The 26,199-nt window shown below is 44.2% G+C and overlaps 1 protein-coding gene and 1 long non-coding RNA gene across 2 annotated transcripts in view; both read left to right on the top strand.

Annotated features, from left to right (window-relative positions):
* ZNF438 (zinc finger protein 438) overlaps positions 1-26,199 on the top strand; it is a 154,911-nt gene that overhangs the window by 43,212 nt on the left and 85,500 nt on the right. The window lies entirely within an intron of this gene.
* The window catches only part of LOC149122826 (uncharacterized), a 36,946-nt gene continuing 27,107 nt past the window's right edge, over positions 16,361-26,199 (top strand). The window contains exon 1 of the long non-coding RNA XR_016219245.1: positions 16,361-16,504. This is a non-coding gene — a long non-coding RNA (uncharacterized LOC149122826). The remainder of the gene's footprint in view (positions 16,505-26,199) is intronic.

The raw sequence follows: 26,199 nt of genomic DNA, 5'->3' as shown, positions 1-26,199 counted from the left end.
TTATTGACCTTATTTTTTTAAACTTTTATTTAATGAATATAAATTTCCAAAGTACAGCTTTCGGATTACAGTGACTTTTTCCCCTCCGTAACCACCCTCCCACCCACAACCCTCCCATCTCCCTCTCCCTCTCCCATCCCATTTACATCAAGATTTGTGACAAGAGCCTAAGGTGATTACTGACGCCATAAACAAGAGTGTCAATTGTTAAATCAACAACAGGAGTCACTGTACACTTACTCCCCATGTAGGATCTCTGTCCTTAATGTGTTGTACAATGTGAATTAATGCTATAACTAGTACTCAAACAGTACTTTACACTTTGTGTTTCTGTGTGGGTGCAATCTGTTGAAATCTTTACTTAATATATGCTAAATTGATCTTCTGTATATAAAGAGAATTGAAAATGAATCTTGATGTAATTATTGACCTTATTAATAGTGTAAGTTCCTTCAGATGGAAAAATCTGTTTCTTTGTATTCTGCTCCCTGAAAAAAAATGAAACATGAAGTAAGCGTTCTTTCCCCTGCTGCCTCCTTTCTCAGTAAGGCATGCTCAATAGATTGCTGAGGGAGATGAGTTCTGCTTGGAACCTTTCACAGCGCACAGCTTGAATGCAAAACGAGGTGCTTGATTTTCACTGTGGAACTGCAGAGGATGGAGCAGGTAATATGGGTAAAACCAGAGAGTTTAAATTCATGAGCTGGAAGCCATGCCTCCCTCGTTCCATGTTACCATATCCACCTACCCGTCATTCAGGTGACCACTCCCAGGAAGTACTTCCACTTACCCGGGGCGTGTGGGCGGTACCCTGTAAACACTTCCGTCTTTCCAGGCTCATAGAAAGTCAGGTAAAGGGAATCTGTGCTCTCCTTGTGGACCCAGGACGAGCAGAGCAGAGAATGGAAGTCCCTGTACCCTCCCCAGCCCACCCTCCCTAAATAAAGCACACAAGTAGTGTGCATTTTCCTCACTTTGTAAATGAACCTTATCACACTGCACTTCGTGTTTGTGCCTGTATTTAGAATGCTTCTGTAAGCAAAAGGCAAGAGTTTGGAATAGAACTTGAGACCCAACCTAGCCCACAATGCAGGGAGACATAATGGAAATGTTTGTCACTGAACGTATAGAGGGTTTTTTTAAGGGCTAGAAATTAATCATGTGAATATTCAGATGTAAGTTGAAATACAACTTTCAAGATCTAATTAAAAAGTTGGCGTCCTGCTCACTGTTTTAGATAGCCGATATGGCCTTTGGTTGTTATGAATGTTAAGATAAGCATTCCTAGTCTAGGGAGTTACAGATCTGGCCACAAATGGATTACTGGATCTGGAGTCACCCTTAAACTGCGAGCAACTTGAACCCAGAAAAACACAGGAAATAACGAATGTTTGCCATTGGAACAGAATGGCACCGTGATTCACTTAGGCAGGGAATAAACAAAGGGAACCCTGGGTTGCTCCTTGAGGGCAATTTTCAGACTACAGTGGATGGACTGGGAGTACAACAGGAGGCTGCCACTCTGAGTCAGGTGGACAAAAGTGACATTGAGGAAGTGGGGGAGGGAAGGGAGAGGGCCCCTGAGTCTCTGCAGGGCTGCCTGGACAAGGCAGCACAGCGCTAACCGGTGCGTGCACAGGGCACAATTTGTGAGAAAAATTGCCAGCTGGATGTAAGATTGAGGCAAAATTAGCCCCCCAAATCATTTAAAGCCACGCCTCAGAAGAATCAGATTAATTCACGAGGAACTTAACAGCCTGCCAGAGGAAGCCCGGCACTCTTTAAACAAAGACAACAAAACCTAGCACGGAGCAACATAAAATTCACGGTGAACTGCGTCCAAACATTATTGGATAAAAGAGCAAGACAAAAGCGTCAGTCAGTAGACATAGACCCCCCAATTACAGAGACAATGGAACTGCCAGACAGGCACGCTGAAACGGCTTTGGAAATCAATCGACCCACACACAAACATAAGGAGAAAGAGCAGATACAAAAAATAAAATGTTTGAACATCTCAAAAAAATAACTAAAGTGAAACTTTTCCTGGATGGCTTAACTGCAGATTAGATATTTAAGGAAAGAAGTTCAGTGAACTTGAAAACAGTGAGAATTTAACCAAATCAGGTGTACTTACCAGTGATGAACAGTTAGAAAGTGAAATTTAAAATCTATATGGAAATATAAAGAACCTAGAAAACTTTAAAAAAAAAAAAGAGAGAGAGAGCAAAAACACTATTGGAAGATATTCACTACCTTATTTCAAGACTTCCAGTGAAGCTGCAGTTCCCAACGCAGTGTTGACATTGACATGTAGACATATAACTTGATGGACTAGAAATATTCCCATGTATGTGTGACCCATTGACATTTCAAAGTGGTGCCAAGGAAATTGAATGGGAAAAGACAGTCTTTTAAACAAATGGTACTACAACTTCGTATATCCATATGTGAAAATTTACTTTCAGCCCTTACCTTCGTAAACAAAGATAACTCAGAAAGCATCATGGACCTGAATATAAAAGACCAAAACTATAAAATAAAAAAGGAGAAGCCACAGGAGAAAATATTCATAAACTTGGTGTGGGCAGAAATTTCTAGAACACAGAAAGCATGAACTGATAAATGTGACTCCATAAAAATGTAAGACTTCTGTTCCTTAAAAGATAGTATTAATAAAATGAAAAGAATGCCAATCAATGCAATAACAAGATACCATCGTATATTGATTACAATAGCTAAAGTTAAAAATCACTGAAGAGCAAGTTTTGGCTGAGATGTAGACCACTTGGAGCTTTCAAATATTGCCAATGGGAATGTAAAATGATAAAACCATTTTTTGGAAAAGAATGTCAGTTTCTTTACAAGTTAAACACATTATTTCTGTAAGACCTGCCAGTTACACTTCTAACAATTTGCCTGAGAGAACCAAAAATATGTTCACATAGACTTGTACATGAATGTTCACAGCAGCAATATTTATGATAGCCTCAGAGTGAAAGCAGTTGTCGTTCATTCATTAGTGGATGGACACGTTGTGGTATGTTTATGCCATAGACTACGCAGCAGCAAAAGATCATAAATACTGATGCATATGAGCAACAGGGGTAAATCTAAAAAGACGTTGAGTAAAGCTAGCCAGACACAAAATAACGCAAACCGTGATGAGTGTAACCAGTGCTGTAGATTATTCCATCAGAAATGCTTAAAAAGAGAGAGGAGGTGAGTTGCTGCCTGCAGCAAAGGGTGGGTTGTGACTGACCCGAATGTAGTGACCTGGAAACTTTTTGGGATGAGGTATGTGTGATACACCTAAATTAAGGTGGTGATTTTATAGGTAGATAAACTGGATCAACTCTATTGACAAGTAGATTTACAATGTGTATGTCTTGTTCTACTTAAACTATACTTCAGTAATGTTTTTTAAAAAGTACCTGGTCCAGAAATTTCAAAAGTTAATGTATCAGCAGTAGATTAATTTCTGTCTAGTGCTAGAATACCATTGTGGAAAGCTATAAAACAGTCTGCGTGAAACTCCTTTTAAGTTAGTCAGGGTGTACAATAACAACACATCAATTATTTTGGTTTAAAGATTTATTTATTTTGAAAAAGTTATAGGGGCTGGTGCTGGGGTGCAGTAGATTAATCCTCCACCTGCAGTGCCAGCATCCCATATAGGTGCCGGTTCTAGTCCCAGCTGCTCCTCTTCCAATCCAGCTCTCTGCTATGGCCTGGGAAAGCAGTAGAAGATGGCTCAAGTCCTTGGGCCTCTGCACCCATATGGGAGACCAGGAAGAGGCACCTGGCTCCTGGCTGCAGATCAGCCCATCTCTGGCCATTGTGGTCATTTGAGAGTGAACCAGCGGATGGAAGACCTCTCTCTCTCTGTGTCTCCCTCTCTGTATATAACTCTACCTCTCAAATAAATAAATAAAATCTTAAAAAAAGTTACAGAAAGAGGTAGAGACAGAGAGAGATCTTCCATCTGCTCGTTCACTCCCCAAATATCCTCACTGGCCAGAGCTGAGCTGATCCAAAGTCAGGAACCAGGAGCTTCTTCCAGGTCTCCCATGTAGGTGCAGGGACCCAAGGTCTTGGGACATCTTGCACTGCTTTCCCAGGCCATAGCAGAGAGCTAGACCGGAAGTGGAGCAGCCAGGACATGAACCGGCACCCATATGGGATGCTGGCACTGCAGGCCATGGCTTTAACCCACTGCGCTCTGACACTGGCCTCAACACAATTTAAAAGCCTCAAACAAGCAAAGGGAATAGACGAGTTCTCAGTGTACGTTATAGCACAGGATTGGATTTGTTGGCCTGGGGCTGAGCCATCCTCAAAAGGCACTGGTGTGTCTTTCCAATTGCTTAATTTGATATTTGCTAGTGCCTTTGTGACTAAGAATCCAGCTAAAGTGAAAGAATTAAAAAAAAACAAGCCATTTTTGGTTCTGTCCCATTTCCCTTTGTATTTGAGTTGCATTTCATTTTTTTAAGTGAGAAAGATAATGTGGAAGACACACCGGAGTCTTTCAGAACCTACCTTTTCTCAGAGGAATCAGCCCCTAGATTCGGCTGTGCATCTGGAAGCCATGAGCTCAGCTTCTCCCGCAGGAGGGTGTGGCTGTGTGACTAAGGAGCAAATGGTAGTGGGCGTAAGGTCACCCTTGGAAGACAGGCGACTGGCCGAGGACCTTCCCTCCTCCCTTCCCTCGGCCTGGGATGTTACTCCAGCTAAAGCAGCACATCAGGTCCAGAGCTGGAAGCCACGTAGAGGAAAGCCGAGCTAGCCTGGGTCCCAACGTGACCTTGGCAGGTGCCCCTCCCTTGGTCACCACATGTTGAAAAAGAAAAACCTGTGTCTCACTTTGAGCCTCTGTAGTTTTGAGTCTCCGTATTATTACAGAAAGTTTATACCCTAATATAAAAGTGGAAAACACTCAAGATGTTTAATTTTTTTCTCTACAGTTTGACTATATCCTGTGTAGGTTGGTGTGCATTCTGAATAATAGCAGCTGTTAAAATGCATATGATTGTGTGCCGACAGTTCCTTTTGATCCAGCAGTTATTTAGGAGAGTGTTGAGCAAGTACCCAAGTGACTCTTAAACTTTTGGTAGTAATTATTAATGAATTGATTATGCATTCTGCTTTTCTAATTTTTGTTGGTGTATTTATGGACTAGTTTATGGTCTATTTTGATAGAGTTACACAGCATTTGAAGTCTGCTAGAGATTTTTTTTAAAGGTTTTTTGGGGGCCAGTGACATGGCATAGCAGGTTAAGCCACACACATGGGCACCTATTCACATTCTGACTGCTGTACTTCCCATCTGGCTGCCTGCTAATGTGCCTGGGAAAGCAGCAGATGATGGCCCGAGTGCCAGGTTCCTGGCTCCAGCCTGGCCCAGTCCCAGTCCCGGCTGTTGCAGCCATTTGGGGAGTGAACCAGTGGATGGCAGATTCTCTCTCTCTGTGTCTGTCTCTCTGTGACTCTGCCTTTCAAATAAATTTAAAAAAAAATATTTTTTGTAAAAAGGTTTTTGGAAACTTTATATAATGCCCATAATTAACAGCCAAGAACAAGAATTATCTCTTGATTTCCCTTAGTATGAAACAGGAAATGAATAAGGTTTTACTTATCCTCTTCTCAGTTTCCATTAATCTAAGATTTTTATGTCAAGCTATTACTAAATTTTCATTTTAAATATTTTATAAAGTATTTGTTTCATTAGTTTTTATATGAGCAGAAAGACGGTGAAAACCTTATATAAATTGCCTTTTCTTGGAAGTATACATCAAAATGAACCTTAAGAAAGTTTAAAAATAAGTCCTTATGTCCTATTACTTCTCATAATTTCTCGATCTGTTTCCACATTATATTTTAAAAAGATAATATTTCATTTTCTCTCTTGCCCACTTTCTGGCTGTTTTCTTTGTTATTTACCAAGGCGGGAAAATAGAAAAAGTCAGACCTGAAATTAAAGGAGAAAATCTTGTATTTGGTGTTTGCTATAACAAAGTGTAAGGTCCAGAATATGTCTGGGGTTATTGACTTACTGGGTTTTATGGCGGATTTTGGGGAAACATTACGTGACATGCAGTAAACATGGAAGATTGTTTTCGGAGGTGTCACGGCCAGTTGCCACGCGGAGCAGCACGGGGCCTGGCGTTTGGGTTCTCACTACTGTTCGCTCGGTGCCAGAGGCTGTCCCCTTGCTGCTCTGAGCCTCTGCTATTGCAGTCCCCAGTGTGCCTGGGCATGGGACCTGCTCACATGGGCCTCAGCTTCACACCCTGTCTACTGAGGGCGGCTGGCTGGGGCTTTCTCAGGGCTTCCAGAATGGACACAAAAAAGACCACTTAGGGAAGCCAGGTCTTAATGGACTCTCAGCCTTGCCTGGGAACCTGCAGGGAGGGGCCGGCCCAGTGCAGTTGCTAGGGCTAACCTCCTGCAGCAAACAGTGCCGTCGCTAAGTCATTTTTAACGATGGCAAGCTTGCCTTTCTCGGATTTTTCAGCAGGTAATTTTGTGGCCTGATGACCAAGATACAGGGTGTGTGATGCCAGTGGCACCAGGGTGGAGGCAGGGAGGCCTGCTGCCCAGCTTTGGTTCTCTCTCTGTGTGGCTGCGGCAAACCATTCAGCAGTCTCAGATCTCGGGCTAGATCTGTTATGTAGGAAGTCAGATATGAGCTTATGTGAGTGTGACAAAGGCCTAAGGTGACATCTAGGTCCAGCATATGCATCTCAAAGTCATCCCGATAACCTCCCAGGTGCAGCCCAGTATCTGCACTGTAAACATCCTACCAATCTTCCAGGGGGTCCTGCCCATCCTTCCTCTATGTCAGCCAGGCTTCCCCCTGTCTGATAACTTCCGGGGGGTGGGGGGGACTCAGATAGGAATTGTTCGTATTTACATCCAAAAAGTCCTTTGTTCCAGGAGGAGCTGAGGTGGGGAGGCAAGACCCATCCCCTTAACATCCCCCCCTCGCCTCAACCTGACTGCAGGCTCAGCCCTCTGCCCAGGTGTACTCTGTCCACTTAACCATGTAACCTCGCTCTCCTCCAGTCTGACTGGGCACTCTCTCTCAGGTTCTGTCTGGAGAGGTGCCCATCCATTCTTATGGATGTCCCTGCCCTAATAAACCTTGCTATTTGCTTTCCACTTACTCTCTGTCTCACACCTGAATTCTTTCTTGCGTGAAGACAAGGACCCTGCCATTCTCCAGGAACAGACCTGTCAGGTGGGGAGCACAGCTCTCTTCTGATCCTTTCTAACTCTAAAAATTGCGTGACTGACCAGGGTCCCCAGGAGAGCTAGGTTTCCACTTGACAGCATTTTTATTTTTAATTTTTTTTGTTCAGCAAAGAAGTTGGCTTAACATCCTCTTAGAATGTCAAGAGGAAGAAATCAGCTGTCTTGCTCCCTTAAATAAGGAGGATTGGAAGAAGGGATTGTGTGTGCCTTGCCTGTTTATTTATGCGCTGACCTAATATTAGGTAAGTGACATGTTGTGACTGATTGTCCCAGTTGCAACACCTGGAAGTAATCTGGCCCCAGGGTGACGCAGAGGAATGAATGTCCAGTCACCAGTTTCCCCCGAGGAAGCTGAGGACGGTACATTTATCTAGATTTCCAGAGGATCATCCCTTTTTTTCTTGAGGGATCCAGGCCACGTCTCGAGATGGAAAATACCGTTGTGGTGATCGCGATTAGGTGGGCACAGCCTCAGGGAGGAAAGAGATCCGTTGACGCTCTTGCTCTCCACCTTTACAAGTAGAGCTGAATTACTCTGCGTGCTAGAAATCACATCTGTGCTTTTGAGTTGAAATTAGGAGACAATAACCTTTTGGTCAAGCACTCTTTCCCAGCAACTTACAGAATACACTTTTCTTGAACTTTAAATATATCTTTCGAAGATACACTTCACACAATCCCAGACTCCCGTGTGGTCTCAGGGGTGAGGATTCCCACGCAGCCCAGAGCCCTCCCTCTGGGGTCAGCGGATGCTTCCCCTGTCTCTCAGGTGTTGGAGGGCCTTTGGTTTCTAAGTCGATTTGTCAGCGAGGGGCTGTCCAGCAAAGGTCTGGCCTGGGGGACATGTGGCTTACTTCCGTGCCTCAGCCACGGGAAACCAAGAGCTGTGGGGGGCTGTTTCTTCCACCCCTTATTGGTTAAAATGTAGAGGATCTGAAGGAGGAAAGGAGTGGGATGAAAAGTTAAAGTTACAGCCGTGCACTAGAAGGGAAGAAAGAATTTTACAAGCGGCACCAATAATGGTGGCGAGAAGTTAGGAGGAGCTTGGGAGGAGAGTTTTTAATTATAGCAACTCTGAAGATGTTTGAAATCGTTACAATGATGTTAAATAGGCAAGCCAATGACCTTAAAAGAATCAAGAATTCAGCCTTCTGTGTGTGGCTTATTAAATGTAAGCACATAACAAAATTTTAAAGCAAAAGGTAAATTTTTTTTTTTGTAAAGCTGTTTTGATTTATGGCTTCCTGGACTTTGAAAGTCTCCTTGTGCCTTGATTAAATACAGTGAGTGGTTTTACAACTTAATAAAATTGTGGGGGGAGGGGCTTTTCTTTTGGCACAATCAAATATTTTTAAAATAGCAATTAGTAATGTCTTTAGACAGATGATTGACAGTAGCTTATAACATAAGGCCTTAATGATACTACTAAATTAAAAAAATCAGGTTTTGGAAATTTGGATACATTAACTATAAAAGTAAACTTTTTGTGCAATACTGAAATCAGCTGTGGAATTGAAGTAACTTACTGAGATACTGCATTATGTAAATATGTTTTCTTATTCAAAACAAATTAGGTACAGAGTACTGAATACTTTCAAAAAAAAAAAAAAAAAAAAAAACTGGGGCCCACATTGTGGTGCAGCGAGTAAGGCCTCCGTGTGGATACCAGCAGCCTGTATGGGTGCTGGTTTGAGTCCTGGCTGCTCTGCTTCTGATCCAGCTTGCTGCTCATGTGCCTGGGAAAGCGGCAGAAGATGGGACCCTGCACTCACGCGAGACCTAGATGAAGCTCCTGGCTTCCATCTGGCCCACCCCCTGCAGTTGTGGCCCTTTGGGGAGTGAACTGGAGGATGAAGACCTCTCTCTGTCTCTCTGTTTCTCTCTCTGTCTTTCTCCGTAACTCTGCTGTTCAAAACAAACAAACAAAAAAGCAGCATAGATCAGACTCTAGTTCCCTTGACCACCAGGTTCCCTTGTTCCCAGAAAACATCATGTTGCCATTTACTCTTCTAAATATTTATATGCACATAAAGTTTTGTGTTCATACAGTAAAAATTTTTATATGTTTAGAAAAAACCTAGGCTTTTTTCTTGGTTCCTGGCCTTCCATTGTTAGGTTTGTGTTTACTTCTGCAGTGATGCTAAGAGCAGCTGACATCTGTTGAGGAGTTACCATGCGCTGGGTGGATGCCCAGCATTTTTCACGTCGTCTGATAATCTTCCTAACAGCCTGCAGAAGCGGGTAGAGCGGTTGGTTGTCTAGGACTGAAATCCCACCTTCCTTGGACCTTCCATCTCCATGCTGGTAGTTCAGTATCCATCAGTGAGATTTCAAAACTAAAACTTCTGGGTTGATTTTTAAAATTGGGAAGAATCTGGCTGTTAGTTCTGTTAGTTTTGTTATTCTTGTGCAGCTGGCTTTATCACGTCCCTGGGGTCCAGGCGTTTACTTCCTCCGCCTCCTCCCCTGGAAGGCTGGAGATGCGAGGGTGAGCCCTGCTCAGCTTTTAGGAATGAAGGGCTACGATGCGTCACATGGGACTCGTTCCAAAGGAGGGGCAGGTTGTCTCCGACACGTCCTCCTAGTTAACGTTGCAAGCCTGTGTCTACGTTGGTGTCCCTGTGTGGAGGACAGTCACAGGACAGAAGCCCTAGAGGGAAGGAGGTTGGGATTGAAAGATGCCTTTTGCTGTGTCCTTGGCTATACCACCAAGAGGAAACAGAGGCTGGTGCAGTGGGAACTCTGAGAATTTTGATGGCAGTTATGGTATTTTGTGATAGAAAGGGAGGGATACTAGGAGGGTTGAGGGAAAATAAAGTTGTGAGTATTGTATTTACTCTGATTTGGGAGTTTGATGAGCATATTTTCTTCTTCTTTTTTTTTTTTTTTAAGAAAGATTTGTTTGTTTATTTATTTGACAGGCAGAGAGAGAGAATCTTCCGTCCATTGGTGCACTCCCTAAATGACTGCAACATCCAGGTCTGGGCCAGGCCAGTGCCAGGGACCAGGAACTCCATCCTGGTTTCCCATATGGGTGGCAGCGACGCGGAGCCCGTGGAAAGAGCGAGCACCGTAATCTTGCTCGAGTCATGAGGCAGGCCAGTCTGTGAGCCAGTACTGGAGAAAGAAGACATCGGCTGTTCAGGGCAGTGTAGGAAGTCTGAAATTGAATCTCATCCGCTGCTTTTGCTGTTGTCCAACTTCACAAAAGCACGGTGGGGCAGAGTGTTTCTTAAGGCAGGCTGGGAGCTCTGGAGAAGGCGCCCTGCTGACGAGGAAGCAGCGCTGTGATGGCACTGTGCCCTCTTCTAGGTAGTTCCACAGCGCCAGGCCTTTGGAGTTTGGTTGATGGTTTGCTTAGTCATCTCTGTTCACTTTCTTTTCTTTTTTTCTTTTTCTTTTTTTTTTTTTTGCCAGTCTGTGGCAAACCGTCGCTGTCTTGAAGTTATACCAATGGAAATAGTTAAAGATTGTTTCAGGGTGATTTATGAGATCCCATTCCATAGACTAAACTTATCCCATTGGAACTATGTTTTTCTCCATCATGCTTTGATATTTTGTCACCCCTCCCCATGCCCTCACCATCTGAGGTGCGTGCGTGCATGCGTGTGTGTGTGTGTATGTGTTGTGGATTAATACCTCTCAGGCTCACATAGTTATGGAGATGGAGCATCTCCCTCTTTCCCACAGACAGAGGTGGTCGGACTGTCTTGTTCTCTTGAGATCCCGAGCAGAGGTCGAAGATCTGCATCTGCTTTTCCCAGTTAGCCATAGAAACACTTGAAACTACCTTGATGATGTTCTCTGAACTCTGCTTTTGGAAAAAAAAAAAGAAAAAGAGTTTATGATCTGTTGAATTCTCCAAGCTGCTGGCTTACAATATTGAGGAAATTTTTACATAGAGCAGATAAAGGATGGAGTAAGAATTTCTGATCTGATTGCCTATTATTTATTGTGGAAGGAATGCTTTCCCTAAAGACGGGCTCGGAACAAGATGTTTAAACATAAGCCAGGGTGGAGACCTTTCTGTTCGGTCAGCTTTATAGGAGCCATGTTCCCCTCCTTACACAGAGTCTGCCAACTCTTCCATCCCCCGGCCCCTGCCTGTTTCTTTGGAATTTTTACTTGGGGCTCTGTTGGATAAGGCGGTGATAGAGTGCACATGTGGCAATTAGAAAGGCGAAAGGCTGTCTTTGGAGCAGCATCATTCTGTCATCTCATTGCACATGTATACTGTGCTCTGTGTGTGCGCGTGTACAAGCCAGCTCTCTTCTCTTCCCGCCCCCAACCCCCTGTGCTCTTGGCTTGTATCTTCGCATAACGGGGCGGCAGTGGACTGCATTTATCACGGGCCGTGGGAGGAGGCGGAGAGATATGAAAGGGTTACTGTTCACATTTCCTGTGCAGCTCCCTCTGATCTCACAGAGCCCTAATTCCTTTCTTGATGTTCAACATTCCCAGGCTCCCCTAACCTTCTGGCCTGCTTGCACTGGCCAAGTCTGTCCCAGGTGATCCTGTAGGCGAACCTCCTGGTTTTTTAAGAGTAGAAATTGCTCCTTCCTACACGAGATAGGCTAACTGTTCATTCTTTTGCAATCCCGGGAGAAATCCCTTTGATTTAAAACAAACAAGCAAAGAAAAAAATGACATATTAGTTTTAAAATTAAAATGTAGCAGCCACATTTCTCGTCAAATTAATTGTGTAGATTTTTTTATTTTCCTGATTCAGAGTTTAATGAACTAATGTTTGAATGAAATCCAATTGTTCTTTTAAAGGTGACATTCTTTCTTCTAAAAACACTGTTGCAGAATGGATTTTCATTCTAACAGGATAAATTTTGACCCTACCATTGCACTTTTAGCCTACAGAATCAGTAGATCATTTTACGATGCCTCAGATAGAAAGCTGCCTAGCTGAAACTGCCCATTTCTGCTGTTTTCAGAATCAATTTAGCAGGTTACTGTTGAGCACAGGATGAGATAATTATTTTTATTTTTTTCTGGTTTTAAAAGTATATACCGGCGGCCGGCGCCGCCACTCACTAGGCTAATCCTCTGCCTGTAGCACCAGCACCCCGGGTTCTAGTCCTGGTCGGGCAGCGGATTCTGTCCCGGTTGCTCCTCTTCCATTCCAGCTCTCTGCTGTGGCCAGGGAGTGCAGTGGAGGATGGCCCAAGTCCTTGGGCCCTGTACCCGCGTGGGAGACCAGGAGGAAGCACCTGGCTTCAGATTGGCGCAGCGCCGGTCGTAGCGGCCATTTGGGGGGTGAACCAATGGAAGGAAGACCTTTCTTTCTGTCTCTTTCTCTCTCTTTCTCACTGTCTAACTCTGCCTATCAAAAAAAAATATACACCAGCTCATTTTTATTCCACAATTAAAATATATACATATTTTTGCAATTGGTAAGAACGTTTTCTATTTTGCCTTTCACTGTTAAGTTTTCAAAGAAAAATGCGAAGCTATGAAGCATCCCAGTGGGTCAGCAGCTGTTTTATGAATTGACAGGGACAGGGAGCATCTGTGCCAACCCGGCCCCCGTGTCAGGTTAGGAGCTTGTGTGCACACAGCGAGGGGTAAGTTTGCTCATACTGCCTACAGTCTGTCTTGGTTTGTCCCCAGCAGCATCTTGGCAGCATAGGAGTTTGGTGGCAGGAGATGAAACTCCAACGAAAGAGTTTCGGCCGGCACCGCAGCTCACTAGGCTAATCCTCCACCTGCGGCGCCAGCACCCCCGGGTTCTAGTCCCGGTTGGGGCGCCGGATTCCATCCCGGTTGCTCCTCTTCCAGTCCAGCTCTCTGCTGTGGCCTGGGAGTGCAGTGGAGGATGGCCCAGGTGCTTGGGCCCTGCACCCGCATGGGAGACCAGGAGGAAGCACCTGGCTCCTGGCTTCGGATCGGCGCAGTGCGCCTGCCACAACACATTGACCATAGCGGCCACTTGGGGGGTGAACCAACGGAAGGAAGACCTTTCTCTCTGTGTCTTTCTCTCTCATTGTCTAACTCTGCCTGTCAAAAAAGAAAGAAAGAAAGAGTTTCTAGTAGGCAAAGTAAGCTATTTGCATTGCTCTAAGCAATGATATGAAAATGTCTTAACACACCTGGTAGCCATACATAATAGGGTTTCACACAGAAGTGGAAAGGTGAATTTATAGGTTGATTTTTTTCTGAATCTGCTTTGGAGAGCCAACATGAGTGGTTGCTGTTTCTTACCAAGTTCCCCGATGCCTGTAGAGAACCCATTCCACAGAGGGTTTTCCATCATGGGTTGTTGAATGAGTGAATGAGACGGCCACATTGCTTTTGTAGATTCTTGATAGCTTGTAGATATATGAGTGTGTGCATGTGTGACAATATTGCCTTCACCCTTCCCCTGTGATGACAGAGCCTGGGCAAAGTCCAGTTGTCATTCAACAGTTAATTCCCTCACAGCGCTCTGTACCTGAATCCATAGGTGATCTGTCCCTGGCTGGCCTGGCTATGATGCTGCTTTGTTCTAAGAAAAAAAAAAAAAATTAGATGTAGTCTTCAATTACTTAAATTATAGAGTATGTTTAAACAGTTCATAAAACAAATAAGCAATTCACCATCCTCATAGTAGAGAAACACTTTCTCCCAAGGATTATATTGGAGAAGCCCTGAACAGTCATATCAGTCAGTAAATATTTATAGAATGCTTATGTAAACAGCATCATGCCTCGTATTGTAGACTCTCCAAAGAGATGTACCATTTTATTACCACCATCTAAAGTCTCCTAGATTCTCAACAAATAGGAAATGTAAACTAACCAAGTTAAATGGCCACTTAAAGTACATTTAATATGGTGACATTCTCAATGAGAGACATGAACAAGAATCAAACTGTAGGGCCGGCGCTGTGATGTAGCAGGTAAAGTCGCTGATTGCAACGCTGGCATCCCATATGGGCACCAGTTCCTGTCCTGATGCTCCACTTCTGTTCCAGCTCCCTGCTAATGCTTACCCTGGGAGGTGGTAGCTAATGGTTCAAGTACCTGGGCCTCTGTCACACAAGACCTGGATGAAGCTCCTGTCTCCTGGCTTTGGCCTGGCCCAGTCCTGACCATTGAGGCCATCTGGGGGGTGAACCAATGGATGGAAATGGCTCTGTCTCTCCCTCTCTCTTTGTAACTCTGACTTTCATATAAATAAATAAATGTTTAAAACAAATTTTAAATAAAAAGGAAGAATCAAGTTGCTTAGAGTGAGAGGAGTCCTTTGGGCAATAAATTCCATGGAGGAAGCTTGAATAGGGCATTGAACACATAGATGGAGTTTGGTTATCAAGGCGTGAAGAGGCTATCTGACATTTACAAATACATATGGCAGTTATCAAACACATTTCTTGTTCCGAGCAACAATAAAGAAACAACAGCAAAAAGCCTAATTGTGGAGCGCAGACTTTTCTGCATTTGTGACTTTTTGCTCCTATTCTCTCCTTCCTGGACTGGAATTTAGGAAAGCTTCCACCTAGGACACACAACAGCTCTTTTAGCCTCCATGAGGATCACTTCAGTAGGAAATCCTCCCTGATTGCTTAAGCCAATTAAACTCCAGCAGAAAGGCAAGGTTATCATTCATGCCTGGGGTTTGGAAATAAAGATCCCATCCAATCTCAATGCCAAGCTTAACAGCGCTCCCTGTGAGCTGTACCTTGATTTGAATTTGAACCCATAAAGAGATATTTTCAAATTTACTTCTGTTTTCGCACATATGAAAATATCAGAAGTTTGTGTTATATTGGAATTTAAAGTGTGAGTTTATGTTGCTGCAGAAGCAATTTTGAAACCCATGCACAGTTTGTTCATAATATATGTTTTCCAAAGTAGACTCATACTTCTAATTCCATTATTTCGCAAACATTTGTATAGCATAGATGACTGCAGTCAGTACAGATAAATACCATAATCTCACAGCAGTTTTTCATTAGCCTCTTAAAGGTTCTTTTATAATAAAGTAAGAATATTGCAAACTATTTTAATTCTATTTTTTTATTAGCTCCTGAGTAGGATTTATATAGAGACCCTTGATTGTGTTTACTTCTTATAAGAAAATAAGTCAGTGCACTTAATTTTAGAGTCAAGCCCCTGTCTCTAGCTTCATTCTCTTATATTACAGTCAGAGGAAAGCTAATGCAGAACAGAAATGAAACCACTTTTTCCAGCACAGTAAAGACAGAATCTTCAGACAGCCTCCTGCCTTTACTTTGTCAGTCTTCTGGGCAGTTGCAAATTTATAAGGCCCTGCACGTATTTCTGAATATCTATATTTGTTCAGCTCCATGAATTGCCTCCCTTCCAATAATGGGGAAGGGGGCTCTAACCACCCTGCTTCCCACACCAGGTTTTTGTGAAGACCTCGAGTGTTTCTAGATTTTGCCAGGTGATCCAGGAGGAAAAGATTGGGTGCTAATTTTAGTTTTAGGAAAGGTGGGAGTAGTCACAGTGTATACTGCTATTCTGTTTAACCCAGTGCTTTCCAAATTTATTTAAACCTGAAAGATATCTACCCCCACAGTCCTTTGTCCCCACTTCCTTCCTTTCTCCCATTCTTTTTAAAGAAGGTTTACTAACACTTCCTGTAGAACAAGTTTCAGGAGTTATCACTGTGTGCACACATACACACACACACACACTCACTACCCTGATGCCAAGTTTAATGGGGAACAGGCTGCAGTGCCCTTCTGCAATGAGGCTTGAGATGGTCTCAGGGTCTCTGCACCTTCTGTTGCTCCCCAGTCAGAAGCTAACGGAGCAGGGCGGGGGGAGTTAACCCCTGGGGGAAGAGGTGGGTGGGCTGGAGGAGAAATGAGACTTTCCTTTTTTAAGATGAACACTGCTGTTTTGCATGGGTTTTTCCATTAGTATGAATTCCTTTTGTAACTGAAAGAACAAAAGGCAAATTAAAAGATCTAAATTGGTTGAGAGAGCCTCTACTTTACATAAGAATTGCTTATTCCACAGTTGTGTAAGTACTAGTTTTCTCTGGGGTGTGTGTGTTTTTTTTAAATACTCGATTTTGTTAAAATTTACTTGAGAGGCAGGGACAGGTAGATGGAGAGAGAGCACTTCCCTCCACTGGTTCACTCCTCAGATGCCCCAGTTACTGACCGTGGGCCAGGACCAGGCCAAGAGCTGGGAACTCCGTCCAGGTCTCTCACGGGGATGACAGGAACCATCAGCGCCGCCTGGGAGGATCTGCCTTAGCAGGAAGCTGGAGGCATCACCTTCAGGTACCTGGAGGGGGGTGCTGAGTTGCTGACCTCCAGGCTAGATGCCTGCTCCCCCTTGGGTATTTCTGAACAAATGCTAACATTTGTCAACAAACAAGCTTATCACAGGAAGTAAGATCAATCTTATTAGAGAAGATTAGTATCTCCTGCCCTCCCTACCACTGCTGTCTTGTAGGTATTTCTGACGCTGCTGTACACATAATACAGTGTACAGATACTATAGTAGGATTATCATATAGTAGCTTCAAATACAACTTAAAATAAATAGAAAAATGAAATTGGAGCATTTTTGCTTCACAATTTCAAAATGTACCCTGAATTGACAGTAATCAAGAAAGCTTTGCATCGGTGTAAGGTAGCCATGTAACTCAGTGGGATGGAATTGAGAGTCCAAAAATAAGTCTTGTAAGTTTTCATCCATTGATTTGTGGAAGAGCTGCTTGTAAGATACTTAAATAGAAAAAGGGTTATCTTTTCAACAAATTGTCCTTGGATAATTGGATATTCATATGCAGAAACCAACCACAGATAATAATGAACTCAAAATAAATTATGAACCAAAATTTATGAGCTCAAACTATGAAACTTTTCAAAAAAGGCACAGAAGAGACTCCATAATACTGGATTAAATAGAGAGTAGATATGATGCCAAAAGCGTAAGTCATAGAAGAAAAAAATTGATGCATTTGACTTCATTAAAATTTAAACTTTTAAAATGCTTTCTAAAGAAGATTTAGTTATTTATTTGAAAGACAGAGTGACAGAGATCTTCCATTCACTGGTTCACTCCAAGCCAGGGCTGGGCCTGGTCAAAGCCAGGAGCCACGCAGGGGCCCGAGCACTGGAGGCCACCCTCTACTACCTTCCTGTGTGTGTTAGCAGATGCTGGGTCAGAGGTGGAGCAGTCAGGACTTGGACCAGCCCTCCCATATGAGATATGGGCATCAAGTGGCAACTTAAGCTGCTGTTCCCACAATGCCTGCCTCCAAATTTTGTGCTTTAACAGACTTCATTAAGAAACTGAAAAGACAATACAGTCTTGGAGAAAATATTTGCAAATCATGTATAATAAAGGACTCGCGGGCCGGCGCCACGGCTCACTAGGCTAATCCTCCGCCTAGCGGCGCCGGCACACCAGGTTCTAGTCCCGGTCGGGGCGCCGGATTCTGTCCCGGTTGCCCCTCTTCCAGGCCAGCTCTCTGCTGTGGCCAGGGAGTGCAGTGGAGGATGGCCCAGGTGCTTGGGCCCTGCACCCCATGGGAGACCAGGAAAAGCACCTGGCTCCTGGTTCCTGCCATCGGATCGGCGCGGTGCGCCGGCCGCAGCGCGCTGGCCGCAGCGGCCACTGGAGGGTGAACCAAAGGCAAAGGAAGACCTTTCTCTCTGTCTCTCTCTCTCACTGTCCACTCTGCCTGTCAAAAAATAAATAAATAAATAAATAAATAAAAAGGACTCGCATACGGAACATAGAAAGAACTTTAACTGAACAGTATGGCAAACAGCCCAACTGAAACATGAGCAAAAGAACCAAGCATCTGGGCCCGGCTCTGTGGCACAGTAGGCTAAGCCTCCACCCGCGGCACTGGCATCACATGTGGGCACTGGTTCAAGTCCTGGCTGTTCTACTTCTGCCAGCTCCCTGCTAATGACCTGGGAAAGCAGCAGAAGATGGCCCAAGCACCTGCATGGGAGACCTGGAGGAATCTCCTGTCTCATGGCTTCATCCAGCTCCAGCTGTTGTCGCCCTTTGGGGAGTGAACCAGCAGATGGAAGATCTCTCTCTCTGTCTCTCCCTCTCTTTGTCTGTAACTCTTCCTCTCATATAAATAAATAAATCATTAAAAAAAAAAAAAGAAGAACCAAACCTCATAAAAAAAAAAAAAAAGACATGTGAATTAATGAAAATGTAGCTGACATCATAATAGACATCATAATCCCACTAGGATAGTTGGACAATATAGTGTGTTCAGGATGTGGAGAAACAACAATTCTTCTATTTATTTATTATTAAGGATTTATCTTTATTTCTTTTGAAAGGCAGAGTTGCAGAGAGAGAGGGAGAGAGAGAGTTTTGTAGCAGGATTCCTATAGGAGATAAGACACCAAGGCCTTTTAACAGGAAGTAGTCTTTTTTATGCCTTCAAAAGGACCAGAGGGAATTTCTTATCCAAAATCCTGAGCCCTGAACAAAGAGGGCTATTTTCTTATGTATGGTTTCAGCCTCTTTGTCTCCTTTATATGGTTACATGCATACATTTGATTTGATATCCTAACGTTACGTGGCAGCCGCAGGAATGGTCACTGGTGACATTGTGGTCCACACATATGCTGAGCTGTGTGAGTGGCCAGGTTCAACACCATTGCTCTGTACTAACAAGCAGAATCTGGAATGGTTACATATACACAGACAATAACTACAGTCGAAGCATTCATAGGAAAGCAGATAACAGCCACATTTCATTCTCAGGACAGACTCCTCCCTTTTTCTTCTGACCTTGGAAAGGCCTCTACCACAACTTTAATCATGTCAGTTAGAAGCATGCTTAATTAAAAGACAAAGGCCTCAAACCACACTTCCATCCACTGGTTCACTCTCCAAATGGCCATAATGGCCAGGGCTGAGCGAGGCTGAAGCCAGGAATCTCATCAAGTCTCCCACGTGGGAGGCAGGGGCTCCAGGACTTGGGCCACCTTTCACTGCTTTCCCAAGTGCATTAGTAGGGAGCTGAAGCAGAAATGGAGGAGCTGGGACTTGAACCGGCACCCATATGGGATTCCTGCATTGCAGGAGGCAGGTTAACTCACTATGCCACAGTGCTGGGCCCAGACACAAGAATTCTTATACATAGTTGATAGAATTATAAAGTGATAATAATAAACACTTTGGAAAATATTTTGGCCATTTCTTTAAAAGTTAGACCAACTTACCATATTTATTAGGGTTCTCCAGAGTAATAAAACCAATAGATTGTGTGTGTGTGTGTCTGTGTGTATGTATTGGAAGACACTTATTTTAAGGAATTGGCTTGCACAATTGGGAATGCCTGGTGAACCTGGGGAGACCTGTAGGCGGTAGACTGAGCATAAAGCTGCAGCTTCAGTCCCAAATCAGGATGCGGAAACACCAGGAGGGGCCCATGTCGCAGGTGAAGTCCAAAGGCGTCTACTCTAGAGGTCAGCCTCTTGTCTGTTCAGGCCCTTGGCTAACTGAACCAAGCCCGCCCACGTAATGAATGACAATCTGCAGTACCCGAAGACTGTGGAGTGTAGATCTCCCCCAGAGGTCCCTGACAGAAGCATCCAGAAAAATTGTTTCACCAAAAACCTGGGCACGTGGGCCCCAGATATGTTGACACATAAAATTAATCACTATGGGGCCGGTGCTGTGGCATAGCAGATAAGGCTGCTGCCTGCAGTGCCGGCATCCAGTATGGGCGCCGGTTCGAGTCCTGTATGTTCCACTTCCCGTCCAGCTCTCTGCTATGGCCTGGAAAGCAGTAGAAGATGGCCCAAGCCCTTGGGCCCCTTCACCCACGTGGGAGACCTGGAAGAAGCTCCTGGCTCCTGGCTTCAGATGGGCGCAGCTCCGGCCGTTGCAGCCATCTGGGGAGTGAACCAGCAGATGGAAGACCTCTCTCTGTCTCTCTGTCTCTGCCTCTCTCTGTAACTCTGTCTTTCAAATACAAAACAGTCTGAACATCTGCCAGCTCCTGATGGGTGAACCAAATGTGGTGTGTCCATCGCTCGGAATGTTACTCAGCAGTGAGGAAAGAAAGGAAGCGCTGATAGGCACTGCAGCACAGCCGCGCATCAGCGGTGCTGTCAGTGTGGAAGGCGCCGGGCTCACAGCCGCGCATCAGCGGTGCTGTCGATGTGGAAGGCGCCGGGCTCACAGCCGCGCATCAGCGGTGCTGTCAATGTGGAAGGTGCCGGGCTCACAGCCGCGCATCAGCGATGCTGTCAATGTGGAATGCACCAGGCTCCGAGGACTGCAATGAGATTCCGCTTATGTGAGATGTCCAGAGAAGAGAAACCCATCAAGCTAGGAAACAGTTCAAAGGGCATCCAGGTAGCAGCAGGGGTCAGCTGCATATGGACTCAAGTGATTTCTTAAAATTATTTTTCGGAGAGGTAGAGCGGGAGAGTGCACAGTAGGTTCTCATCTGCTCATCTGCTGGTTCACTCCCCAAATGCCTGTGACAGCCAGGACTGGGCCAAGGCCGAGCCAGGAGCTAGGAACTCAATCCAGCTGTCCCACATGAGTGGCAGGAATCCAATTACCAGAACCATCACCTGCCGCCACCTAGGGTCTGCCTTGGCAGGGGGCTGGGGCCAGAACGCATGGCAGGGGGCATGAGCCCATGCCGCCAATGTGAGACCTGGGCTTGTTCACCAACGCCCACCCTGGACTCAAGAGAAGTTGGAAGGGTGATGGGACTGTCCTAAAGCTGGATTGTAGTGACGGCTGCACAGCTGCGTGAATTCACGAAAACATCACTAAATTGTCCGTGTGCAGCAGGGGCATGTCATGGTGTGTAACTTGTATCAACACTGGGGGAAAAGAAAAAGTGGTTTTTAAAAACGGGGCAAATGGAGAAAGGTTAGGGCACACCATGCCTCTTAGGAAAGCTTGAGGTGGGTCACAAATTTTGTTTTAAGCTCTCTAAGGAGCCCTCTTACAGGATGAGATGTGTTTTCTAGCGTTCACAAGAGCAAAGTTTATGTGCATTTTAGAAGGCTAATCCCAATTCAAAGAAAAATGTGCCATTTTACTCGCAGCGTTAAGGTCAACACCACTGTCCCCAGCACCATTCTCCTGATAAGTAATTGAAGGACTCTCTGCAGGCCTGTTTCTTTTAATTTTTTTTTTTTAAGATTTTATTTATTTGAAAGGCAGAGTTACAGAGACAGAAGAGAGGGAAAGACAGACAGAGATCTTCCATCTACTATGTCACTCTCCAGATGGCCACAAAGACTGGGGCTGGTCCATGCTGAAGCCAGGAGTTTCTTCCCAGTCTCTCACGTGGGTGCAGTGGCCCAAGGACTTGGGCCATTCTCTTTCTTCTTTCCCCAGGTGCACTAGCAGTGAGCCGAATCGGAAGTAGAGCATCTAGGACTGGAACCAGCACCCATAGGGGATGCTGGCAACACAGGCAGAGGCTTCACTCGCTATGCCACGGCTCCGGTCCCTGCAGACCTGTTTCCTGTTGCTCCCTTCAGTGTCCCTTGTGGCTTAACAGTAATGGTGCTTTAATAAATACCATCCTGCTGGGTGAATAGGAGGAGCAAGGGCAGGAAAAGGCCAAGGCGTGGAATTCCACTGTTCGGTGGTGGCTTAATCCAGACTTAGAACAATGAGTGACTGAACTAGGTAGGCATCCAGCAGTCCTGCGGAAGCTCTGGCCAAAAACTGAGTAGTAGTAAGTTTAGCAAGCTCTTGGAGCTTAGTTGCTCTATTACCAGTTAGCAATGGAGCCATTTTTAATAGTCAGCCAGTTTAGACACAGGATTGGCATCATCTTGGGCCAGCTGGGGAGGCTAGGGGTGAAAAAGTGCTTGAGGGGCCGGCACTGTGGCATAGTGAGTAAAGCCGCCAACTGCAGTGCCGGCATCCCATATGGGCTCCAGTTCAAGTCCCCACTGCTCCATTTCCGATCCAGCTCTCTGCTATGGCCTGGGAAAGCAGTATAGGATGGCCCAGGTCCTTGGGCCCCTGCACCTGCATGGGAGACCCAGAAACAGCTCCTGGCTCCTGGCTTCAGATCTGTACAACTCCAGCCATTGTGGCCAATTGGGGAGTGAACCAGCAGGTGGAAGACCTCTCTCTCTCTCTCTCTCTGTGCCTCTCCTTCTCTCTCTCTATAACTCTTTCAAATAAATAAATAAATCTTTTAAAAAAAAAGTGAGTGGAGTGTCTGCCACCTCTGAGTGGGCGTGTGAGCTGATGGCATTTGGATTTTCCTGGAGGAATCATCTTGACTCTTCCCCACTGCATAGGCCAAGGGACCTTTCAAACTCAAAAGAGCGTGGCCACCCAGACTCACTTGTCGTGGTGGGTTTTTCCTTGTTTATAAATTTTCACAAGTGATACATTAGTTTGTCGTAAAATATTTCTCAAAATTCAATTCGTTTGTCAAATGTGAAATATGTAAAGTCTCTTTCCTCTAGTCTCTTCTTAGGCATTGTTTTTTATTAATGTGTATTGAAGTTTCTGATTTTTAGCTGTTAATACTGCAGTATACATCCAGGCACCAGTCATTTATAAAAAGGATATCATACACTAATATGTACGTACATACACATACATTTTGTTTATCCCTTTATTAATAGGTTTTGCGTGTTCTGTACTAGTTATCACAATATATTACCATTTTTTATGTTGTGTTGGAAAAGCCCTGCCTTAGACTACTATAAATGATCTTAATTTTATATCTGTGATGCTACTCATGCTTCAGTCATGAGAAACATGTAAATATCCATTTGTTAAATGAACTGAAGAACAGCCTGAGCATGAATACTTTGGCTTGATTATGTGTGGACATTAGTTCATGTAATAAGGAGAAAACAGTTGGTTATAATTGTAAAATTTAGTTGAAGTTTATTAAGTCTCGTAAATTGTTTATTTTATAATATCACAGAGAAAATTGGCTTTTCCATCGCCAATGCAGTGAACTTTGTAAATTATTTTTATAGAATGACTAGGTTTGGGCTTCTCCTTACAGCTGGAATGTAGAAGTTAGTGACAGGATGTTGGGGCTCCTGCAGTATCTCAAAAAACTAAAACAAAGCAGATAAATTATAAAGATCATTGTTACACTAGTAGCTGCCTATATAATAAGTTGGGCCCATACTTGGTAATTTATGGAGTTCATGATTCTATGGGTTGAGAATTCAGGCAGGTCCCCGCTGGATGGTGTTTCTGTTCAAGTGGCATTATCTGGGCCACTTGGGTGGTACTCACCTGGTGTGTGCTGTTGAGGCTCCAGGATCCACATAGACGTGGTGCCTGGGCAGAGGTGGAAGCCTGGGTGCACATGACTTTATTCCATTGTGATCAGGCCACTGATATTGGGGCTTGGGGCTTCCAGACAGCATTTTCTAAGAAATAGGAAGTAGATATTGCCAGTGTCATCAGGCCTAAGCCTGCAAAATGGCACCACGTCACTTCCGCCATATTCTATTGGTCAGAGCTGTCCCAGAATCCCACCACCTTCAAGGAGAGGGGCCGTAGCCATGGCCTGTCCACAGAAGAGGTCCAGAGGGTTGGTGGCCCTCTTTAATGCAACAGCTCATGACAACCCTTGGGGCACAAATGGTTTAAATTCCTCCTTGTTCAAAACATACATACTTCTAAGAACCCCCAGATCCTCTCCCTGCTACGGCTTTATCCTCAAGTCCAGAATCTTGCTGGTAATCAGGTCGAGACATACAGGAGGCTTCTCTGGTACAGTTCTGTGAACAGACAAGTGGTTTATCCAGCTCACAGTGGAAAGCAGGCAGAGCAGAACTGCAGGGAACACTGCCACTCCAGAATGGTGAAACCGGAGGCTTTTCACTGGACCCTGATAACTGAAATCCTGATGCCGTCGGTTCCCTTGCCGCGTATTTCTGTACCGTGGGAACGGCCCTCCCCACCACCAAGCTTTACCCTCTCACCACTGAGCCGTTCTGCTGCTTCTCCAGAACACTGTTGTGTTTGCCTGTGGATGGCCTTTCCACCTTGCTTTCTGCCTGCAGAAGTGTGAGGTCTGCCAGCCCCTTTCACTTTGTACTGTTTCTATCCCTACCAGTCCTCACTGACAAAATGCCTTTAAAAATGTGTGGGCTTCCTGTGTATCAAACCATCACACACCCCACAGGATGAAGGACACATCCACATTCATTTTCCTTCGCTTTCTGTCTGGAGAGAACAGGAGTGAGGAACTGTTTTGTTTTTTAAAAGAGCACACCCTGGCTCCTTTATATGTTCTCTGAATTCTCTTGAACTTGCAATAGTTCTTCTGTTAGTTCATCACTCTCTGTGCATAACTTACCAAACATGGCTAAAAGAAGCCACAGTTTCAGCCTTCTGCCTAGAAAGCTCCTTAGTCAAACCTACTGCTTTCTTGGGTGTATTTTCTCTTTTCTGTTTTATGTGAGTGACAGTGTTCACAGACTTCCCACCTCGACACAGGGAGGTGAGTTAACAGACCCCCACCTCGACACAGGGAGGTGGCCGCTTCGCCCCCTCAGTGACGGTTTCACTAATGTCGCTCAGGCCTCCAGTGATTGTCTTCTCCAGACCCGGCCAGGCACTGTTGTTAGGTCTTGTGTGATAAGTGAAAGTGCATGGTTTAAACACCAGCACAACCACTAAAACTACAAAAATCCAAGTGTATTTGATGAAATGAATAGTATAAAAGAAAGCAACCCCAAATGATGGCAGGAGAAATGGGAAAAGGGGATAAAAACAATTAGGGACAAATAGAAGATAATATGTTTGATTCAGATCAGCCATATAAATAAGTGTAGTAAGTTTAAGTGTTCCAAATACCTTAAAGGCACAGGCTTCAGGCTGAATAAAATAGCAAGACTTAACAACAGTGCCTCCTCCTATCCACAGAGACACATTTCAAGATCCCTAGTGGATGCCTGCAGCCACCAATAGGTACTGAACCCTACATTATATGTTTCCTATACATGCACATATGTGCCTATGATTAAGTTTAATTTATAAATTAGACATCAAATATAATAATAAAATAGAGCAATAGCTATATAGTGTAATAAAATTGCCAGTACCACTACTCTTGTGCTTTGTGTTCATTATTGTATAAAATAAAAGTTACTGTAGAATTAGGCACCATAATAACACAGTAGTTGATCTAATACTAATCGAGATGGCTACTGCGTGACTAACAGGCAGGTAGCACACAGCTGGATGCACTGGACATAAGAGTGATCCATGTCCTGGGCAGGTGGGAGCAGGATGGAGTGAGATTTCCATCATGCTACTCAGAACAGCACACGAAATAGGACTTAGGAATTTGTTATTTCTTTAGTTTTCCTTTTACTGTTTGTGAGGTGTTGTAGACCATGGTTAACTGAAACCACAGAAAGAGAAGCTGAAAATAAGAAGAGACTACTGAAAATATTGTATGTAAGAAATTCTATTCAGATATAACCATGTAGGTAAAAAGCCATAGAATCAGAAAGAAATACCATGTAAACACTATTCATTAAGAAAACTGGTGTATGTTATGTTAATATCCAACAAAGTAGGCCTTGAAACATGAAATGTTTCTGATGATAACAACTGGCATTTCATAATGATAAAGGATTTCATGAGTCTAAAATACATAATATTTAATGTCTATGAACTCAGTAACAGCTTTAAAATATTTGAAGCAAACACTGACAGAGCAGAAAGGAGAAATAGATAAATGTGCCTGTTCTTAACTGGTGCTTCAGCACCTCCACCTCAGCAACTGATAGAATAAGTTAGAACATCAGCACACTCACAAAGAAACAGAAACAGAAACAACACTGTTAACGGTTGGGTTTTGTTGGCATTTATGGAATACTTCACGCAATAGTGGCAACATATGAGAGGACTTCAGCTTGTGGGGAAATGGGATTAAAAGATACCTTTATTTTAAGGCAGAGTAATTTTGAAATCCTTATACGATCTTTTCATTATAGAGATTTTCTGTTGA

The sequence above is a fragment of the Oryctolagus cuniculus genome, chromosome 13 (assembly GCF_051225735.1).
Source record: "Oryctolagus cuniculus isolate XC-2025 breed Fujian yellow rabbit chromosome 13, ASM5122573v1, whole genome shotgun sequence".
Classification (NCBI taxonomy): Eukaryota; Metazoa; Chordata; class Mammalia; order Lagomorpha; family Leporidae; genus Oryctolagus; species Oryctolagus cuniculus.
Note: the sequence above shows the minus strand (reverse complement) of the source record. Positions and strands in the feature narration are given on the sequence as shown.